The sequence below is a fragment of the Triturus cristatus genome, chromosome 3_2 (assembly GCF_964204655.1).
Source record: "Triturus cristatus chromosome 3_2, aTriCri1.1, whole genome shotgun sequence".
Taxonomy (NCBI): Eukaryota; Metazoa; Chordata; class Amphibia; order Caudata; family Salamandridae; genus Triturus; species Triturus cristatus.
This window is the reverse complement of record NC_140584.1, coordinates 1,218,712,431-1,218,721,054: the sequence shown is the minus strand read 5'-3', so window position 1 is coordinate 1,218,721,054 and position 8,624 is coordinate 1,218,712,431. Positions and strand designations below refer to the sequence as shown.

The following is an 8,624-nucleotide window of genomic DNA, read 5'->3' as shown; positions in this document are numbered from 1 at the left end:
CCAATACATCAGTTGCTGTCGCCGCCAGAAATGGACGCAGAGCTTGACGGACTATGGTAATTTCCGCTGCGCTGTCTAGTAGCGTCAGCGCCCATGTCCGGTTCCGAAGCTGTGTCCGCACTATCTGAGGCATATGTTGCCGTCAGAGCCGCCACTTTCTTCTTCTGAAACGGGGGTCTTTGTCGAGCAAACTCGTCCTGCTTGCCTTTACCCTCAGTCTGTCGGGGTTGGTCACGCTGTTGTGGAGCACCCCGACCTTTGCCACCGCCTCCGCCACCAGACTGTGTAGCCGATGTTTCCTGTGAAGAACGAGGAGAACGCGGTTCAGAAACCTGAAATCTATCAGGAGACTTAATAGTAGCACGATCTCGCAGATCATAAGTGCGTTCACTACTTGACTGTACGGGAGAGGCAGGCCGAGAGCCCTGTTTCTGCTGCTGCTTGCCCTGTTGTTTAAACGGCCACTTTTGTTTTGGAAAAAAGGGTCGTTCATCCTTACCAGAAGTTCCTGCCTTACCCTGCTGCTTAGAATCGGGATTCTTGATCACAGGCTTAACTCCTAAAGAGCTACGACCCAAATCACGATATGCTTCTGCGATTATTTTAGCAAATTCCTGCGGCTTGTCCTCTTCAGCAACCTTCTTCAGTTCATTACGAACCTGAAAGTGCAACGCATCACCCTTAAGGTTTCCCATTATCATGGTAGCCACCAGGCCAAAATCTCCGAGGAGCCGCATCCCCAATTCTATCGCAGACTCCGCTCCATGGTCCTCTTGAACCTGTTTAATGATGGAGGGCAGCTGTAACATAGACGGAGTGCCGAAGCACTGCGCGTATGTCGCAGCAAAAATCTTACCCCAGGATACACAGTCATCTATATGGGGAACTAAGTCTTTAGGCAAACTAATGGTGAGGATCCTGTGTTTCTCCACAGGAGTTGTATGCGGATACACCGCCTCTATTTGGTCAAATTTTTCAGCAAGCCAAAAAGGATAATCATCCCTTGTGAGGGGGCGCTTGCCCACAACAGAATTGACCATAACAGGACTAATGACCACCGCGTGGCGATCACTAGGTTGTCCCGCACTAACAGGCGCCCCCGCCTGTACAGTGCGCGACACATACTGCACTAACGCCCTATATACTGTTATAAGGGCAGTGTGTAGTACACGCAATTCATCCACCGTCACCGTGAGGTAACGGGGATGAGGCGTAAATCCGGCTAGTACCGGCCAAGTGGCCCCCGCAATTGATAAAGGGCCCATTCTCGGCGGTATAACCACATGGGGGAGGGCGCCATTAAACCAAATCTGATGTTGCCAAGCAGATATTGGTATCTCCTGTGTCCTATAAGGCGCATAGGCAGCAGGCACGGCAGTGGCAGTGTAAGAATGAAATGTATTATCATTACCACTGACTGCCGGAATCGTCACCCAAGAGTAGAACAACTCAAAGGGGTGAGCCGCATCGGCTCCCACCACAAAGATGACGTCCATGCCCGCGTCCGGCACCCCATACTGCGTCAAGTGACGTTTCAGGGCCGCACGGCTATGCGCCGCAATATTAATTGCCATAAGGACAAGCTACACTTCAAGTATTCAGTAGCACAAGGGTTCAATAACCTTTTTAATAATCAAGCTTGAAGGAACCTATATCAATAGAACTAGGTAGGTTTGAAATCCGTCAGACTTGTTATCCGGAAACAAGAATGAGGGTGCTGTGGACTAAATGTAAGCACTACTAAAGCGTTTCAACTCATAGACCAAACGTTAGGTGCGCCATGTTGCAGGGATTCTGCTGATACACAGAACTATGCGAAGAACCCCAGGACCTCAGTGAATTGTGGTGTACCAGAAACTCACCTCAGAACCCAGAGCCCAGTATCCGGCTAGCATAAGTGTCCCATTAGTTATCCGAGATTTAGCTCGGCGGTCCCAATGTGTAGACAACCCAGAACAAGCGACTCAGTACATACTCAGGAATGGTGGGAATCGGAAATACCTGTTCGTATATTATTCTCACATCAGTCCACAACAATAATCAACAGAGACACGTTGTAAATAAAAGGGGGTTTATTTTTATAGACCACGTGTCCTAAGATGCAGTACTTTGGCTAATACAAGCAGACAAATGATTAATATCAAAACCAGCAACATAGTTACAATACCATAGAATATAAAAGGGGTGATCATTTTATAATGACAGTGGATACTACCACCTTCCCTTTACTAAGAAGCTAATATTATTATTATGCTAATAGAAGGTCTCTTAGGCTTGAATAGGGGACCCCATACCTCAAAGATCAGCTTAGTGAAATCACATCACAGGAGCATCAGGAGACTTCTCGCAGGAAGGCTCGTCTTCGGTCTGAATAATAAACATGATGTCTGTGATACTAAAAGCACTAATTTTCAGGCATTTGCAGCTGCGCGTGTGTTATGGCTAAATAGTGGGCCGATCAACCTAGAGTGAAAAACATGCATTGTGTAATACCCCAGACTGTTTGTCACACCATGTACAGACCAAGGTCGCTGCGCAGAGCTTGGGATAGTAGCAACAGATCGCGCTTGTGTGAAGCAAGTCTCGAGTCAACAGTCTGTTTTAAGAAATAACATGTAAACGCAGTGCCGTGTGCAAAAGCAAAAAGATGGCTTTCTAACATCTAACGTGGTTATGCTAACTTAACAATGCCTGTACGTATTCAGAGAGAACTCACTACAGTAGTGGCTGTGATACCTTTGTTGGTGTAGTAGTAGCCAATCATATCTCATCATTAAAGAAAATGGATTATTAGTTGCAGGGGATGGTAGTCCTCCTTACTTAATACTGGCAGAATTCCTTACTAGGTCCAGGCGGGTCTCGATTATTTAACCCCAAGCTCCATCCTTGGTAGCTGTAGCACAGAGCAGGCAGGTATAAAACAGGAGAAATGTGTAAAGCATTTATCAGTGTCATACAGTTAAAAAGTAGAAAACACAACAAGATTAAAATCCCTCTCCGATTTTCAGAAACAGAGAAAATGTCAAGCAACAATGAGGCACCAAAACAAGAGAAATCAGTTGTAGGGAACCAGACATGTGATTTTTCAAACTTGGATAGGTTTCTAGTGCTGAGAAGCACCAAGTGCTACCCAAGGGTTTTTGGTCATGCTAGACTGGTTCAAAGTCAAAAGTTAAGGCTGATCACAATGGACCATGGTCGGATAGAGGAGCCAGGCTTCTCCTGGTGGAAAGCTTATCTTCTGGCGTTGCTTTTCTGGAGAAAAGTCCTTATGGACGAGATCGATGAGGGTGCCAGCTGGATCCAAACATCCACTAATATTAGGATGTACAATGGGTAGAAGAGAGATATGTGATAGGTACACGTATACTGATATTAGGATTTCAAGAGGCAGCAGAGAGATGTGTAAGGGGTTCACACATACTGATATTAGAATGTACAAGAGAGCTGAGGAGAGATGTGTAAGGGGTACACGTATACTGATATTAGGATTACAAGGGGCAGAAAAGAGATGTCTCAGAGTACACATATAGTTATATTAGGAAGTAGAAGAGAGCTGAGTAGAGATGTGTGATAGGTTCACGTATACTGATATTAGGTTTACAAGGGGCAGAAGAGAGGCGTGTGAGGGGTACATGCATACTGATATTAGGGTGTACAAGAGATGGATGTGTGAGGGGTACATGTATACTGATATTAGGGTGTACAAGAGATGGATGTGTGAGGGGTACATGTATACTGATATTAGGATGTACAAGAGGTCTGAGGAGAGATGTGTAAGGGGTTCACACATACTGATCTTAGGAATGCAAGGGGCAGAGAGAGATATGTGAGGGGTTCACATATACTGTTTTTAGGATGTTCATGAGAGCTGAGGAGAGATGTGTGAGGCTTACACATATACTTTTATTAGGATATACAAGAGGTCTGAGGAGAGATGTGTAAGGGGACACCCATACAGATATTCAGATGGAAAATGGAGCTGAGGAGAGATGTGTGAGAGGAATGTATAAGAATGTACAGGGGTGTAAGAGATGTGCAAAAGGGACCAGATACGTATATTAGGATGTACAAGAGAATGAAGAGAGACATGTGAGGGGTATATGGACACTGATATTTGGCTGTACAAGGGGGCTGAGGAGAGATGTGTGAGGGTTGCACATATACTGATATTAGGATATTCAAGAGGTCTGAGGAGAGATGTTTAAGGGGACACCCATACTGCTATTCGGATGGAGAATGGAGCTGAGGAGAGATGTGTGAGGGGAATGCATAAGAATGTACAGGGGTGTAAGAGATGTGCAAAAGGGGATCAGATACTTATATTTGGATGTATAAGGGAATGAAGAGAGATGTGAGGGGTACATGGCCACTGATATTTGGCTGTACAAGGGGGCTGAGGAGAGGTGGTTGACAGGTACACAGATGCAGGTATTAGGATGTACAAGGAGGTGAAGACAGATGTGTGAGGGGTACGCAGATACTGATATATGTACATACAAGGAGACTGAGAAATCCTTGAATGAGAGCTAGTCTCTGACAGGAAATACAAGGGAAATCATAAAAGATTTCTAAGGGTGCAGAAACACTGACAGGATACATAAAACAGCTGAGTAGATATTTGTGAGGGACGAACAGACATTGATGGACATGTTTGGGCTGAGGAGAGATGTGCGTGGGAGATAGGCACTGATAAACTCTGCCAGGACGTTCAATGGGGCTGAGCAGAAATGTGCATTAGAGACTCTGTATTTCCAGGGATTTTTCTCCTCAAAATATAGGTTTTTTTCACCTCAGAAATCAAAATAAAGATAACATATCCTCAGCTATCGACCCGTTTCTGTTTTGCAAGCTTCCTCTGCTCCTGGCTTTGCATCTTTGCATTGCATGAGGCTGGATGTTTCCCTGCAGCTGGAGGAGCTCAGAGGCGTGTCCTCACTTCTTGCATGAGTGTGCACTGTGGCTCTGTCACTGTGGCCCTCAGTGCACAGTAGAACACTGCACCGTCATCCTCAAGGCTGGCCCAGGACAGCTGCAGCCACACCTGCCTCCGATCCCAGTCCATGGCCGCTGAGAGGCCTCCGTCCGCCGAATGGTCATGTTCTTTGTATTTGGCGACGTGGAGGAGCTTGTGGGGAGGACGGTGCTGGTGCTGCCGGTACCAGAAGAGATCTGGGCTACTGCTAGTTGTGGTGAAATTACACTCAATAGAGCCCCTCTGTCCTTCGGTGACCTGTAGAGTGTGGGGGGACTGGAAGACAGAGTCACCGACAGCAACACCTGCGAAATGAGAGGAGGGTCATCAGTGGGGTGCACAGGAGAAATGTGGGTGCACAGTGAACACTGGGGTGCACAGGAGAAATGTGGGAGCAGAGTGAAGACTGGGGTGCACAAGAGAAATGTGGGTGCACAGTGAAACCTGAGGTGCACAGGAGAAATGTGGGTGCACAGTTAACACTGGGGTACACAGGAGAAATGTGGGTGCACAGTGAACACTGGGTGCACAAGAGAAATGTGGGTGTACAGTGAAGGCTGGGGTGCACAGGAAATATGTGGGTGTACAGTGGATGTTTTTGCAAAAAATGGTCTGTAATTGACTTACTAAACTCCAACAGTGACATCACTAGTCACCTATAATAAGAACACGCGAATGCTTCTCTCTGTAATAACATATTACAGTTGCGTTGTGACGTCTGCTGGTAGAGGGAGAAAGCAGGGGAAGAACTCACTTTTTGGGTCAATATTCAGAGATGGTTCTCGGGGGAAATGTTCAGTCAATAGCAGATAAGGTGACGTCGTTTAAAATTGTATTTAATACTAAAATCTTAGTTACAAAGACACAAACTGATCATTAATCAATCAATATTAAAAACAAAATCTACAGAATGAAGGCTCAGAGCAGAAGCCTGGATACGTCACCAGTTTGTCATGAAGAATTCTCACTATTATCATTATTATTGTTAGCGTTATCATAATGTTATTAATATTCTTATTCTTATTCTTCTTATTATAGTTCTTCACCCTAAAGCGCCTCATGGAGCCGGGGACATCAGTCGAACAGACGAGCAGAAGCCAGAGGCGTCAAGATACAGATGCTGACCACAGCTGAGGTGTAAAGTGTCCTGTATTGTTAGGATGGCGTCTGAGCTCCCGCCCCCCCCCCTCTGGTGTGTACCCCTTTCAACCCCCTCCAGAACCTCATGTGTAACCGTATGATCCTCTCGACACCCCTCTGTGTGCACCCCTGTCTATCCCCTTTATACCCCTGTGTGTACCCATAGCTATCCCCTCCACATCACCCTGTGAGCCATTTCTATCCCCTCTACACAAACTGTGTGTACCCCATCTATCCCATCCACGTCCCCTATGTACCCCATATATCCACTCTACACTCCCCTGTGTGTACCCCATATATCCCATCCACGTCCCCTATGTACCCCATATATCCACTCTACACTCCCTGTGTGTACCCCATCTATCCCATCCACGTCCCCTATGTACCCCATATATCCACTCTACACTCCCTGTGTGTACCCCATCTATCCCATCCACGTCCCCTATGTACCCCATATATCCACTCTACACTCCCCTGTGTGTACTCCCATCTATCCTTCCAAAACCCTTCACCATCTCCATGTACCCTATCTACCCCCAGCACACTCCACGTGTGTACCCCTGTCCACCCCAACCCCTCCACAATCCCCGAGGTTCCTCTCACCCAACGCAAAGAGCCCGGTGAAGAGGCGCAGAGAAGCCATTCCCAGCGCTGCCTCCTCTGGTGTGCAGGGGCTGCCGAAGATCACAGGTGTGTGAGCGGGTCACAGGGTGGTAGTGTTCACCCCGGCTCCACCCTCAGCTCTTTCCACCGCAGACCTGCCCACAGAGAGTTAACTGTTTCCTGACATGCCTGCAGGGTCTGTGTGTGCAGAATTGGAGGGTGGGTTATGTTCAGCGAAGCAGTAACTGCACATTCTCCACATCTGGAACTGTGTATGTGAGTGAGTGTGTGAGTGTGTGTGTGTGGGGGGGGGTTCGCCATGGTCCGCTGGACACAAGAGCTGGTGGGGTGCCTGTCCCAAGTCCCCTGTCTCAGCCAGATCTCTCTCACATCCACCCACTGCCTTCTCGCCCCACATTAGCACCTTCGATGTGTGTATTCACTCATGCATCCTAACCCTGATGACGTAAATCCATCCACTTTTCTGATTCTACTTGGTGAGCTAAATTGTGCCATAAAAACCAAACTCCCTGAGTGACCAAACCAGAGAAACTGCCCTTCACGAGGCTCGTGCGGCTCTCACTGGCCAGCGAAGCAGTGTCCAGGGAACAGGAAGCGCGCCCTGCAGTGTGAGCTCTACTCACTTTTCTTCACTATTATCAACAATCCTTTCTCACAGTCTGTCTCATCAGAAATGTGCGGTGAGAGACTTCTCGAATTGATTCATTTTAATGTGAAGGATTGTGCCAGTCCCGCCTCTTTTAGCCACGTGATTCTGCATGGAGCACTTTTAGGATGTGTGTTTCTGTAATTTATTTACAGTGTTTCCAGTATCAAAGAGGAGGGGTGAAGGCAGCTCAAATCTGGTGCTGCTGAACTCACACTTGAAATTAAAGATCGTGAGAGCGCTGGAGAATATCTCACTCTTGAAACTAGAGCTCTTAAGAGCGCTGGAGAACATCTCACTCTTGAAACTAGAGATCTTACGAGCACTGGAGAACATCTCACACTTGAAACGAAGAGATCTTAAGAGCGCTGGTGAACATCTCACTCTTGAAACTAGAGCTCTTAAGAGCGCTGGAGAACATCTCACTCTTGAAACTAGAGATCTTCAGAGCACTGGAGAACATCTCACACTTGAAACTAGAGATCTTAAGAGCGCTGGTGAACATCTCACTCTTGAAACTAGAGCTCTTAAGAGCACTGGTGAACATCTCACTCTTGAAACTAGAGATCTTAAGAGCACTGGTGAACATCTCACTCTTGAAACTAGAGCTCTTAAGAGCACTGGTAAACATCTCACCCTTGAGGCCAGAGATCTTAAGAGCGCTGGTGAACCCCTCACTCATGAAGCAAAAGATCTTAAGAGCGCCTGTGAACATCTCACTCTTGAAACTAGAGATCATGAGAGCACTGGAGAACATCTCACACTTGAAACTAGAGATCTTAAGAGCGCTGGTGAACATCTCACTCTTGAAACTAGAGCTCTTAAGAGCACTGGTAAACATCTCACTCTTGAAGCAAGAGATCTTAAGAGCGCTGGTGAACATCTCACTCTTGAAACTAGAGCTCTTAAGAGCACTGGTAAACATCTCACCCTTGAGGCCAGAGATCTTAAGAGCGCTGGTGAACCCCTCACTCATGAAGCAAGAGATCTTAAGAGCGCCTGTGAACACCTCACTCATGAAGCAAGAGATCTTAAGAGCGCCTGTGAACACCTCACTCATGAAGCAAGAGATCTTAAGAGCACTGGAGAATATCTCACTCTTGAAACTAGAGCTCTTAAGAGCGCTGGTGAACATCTCACTCTTGAAGCCAGAGATCTTAAGAGCGCCTGTGAACACCTCACTCATGAAGCAAGAGATCATAAGAGCGCTGGTGAACATCTCACACTTGAAACTAAAGA

General features: G+C 46.8%; 1 long non-coding RNA gene across 1 annotated transcript; it reads right to left on the bottom strand.

Annotated features, from left to right (window-relative positions):
- Positions 1-2,930: 2,930 nt before the first annotated feature.
- Positions 2,931-6,797, bottom strand: LOC146859498 (uncharacterized). Its single transcript, XR_014980130.1, has 2 exons — positions 6,719-6,797; positions 2,931-5,280 (listed from the first exon to the last, which is right to left on the bottom strand). It is a non-coding gene; the product is annotated as an uncharacterized LOC146859498 (long non-coding RNA).
- Between the last annotated feature and the right edge of the window lie 1,827 nt (positions 6,798-8,624).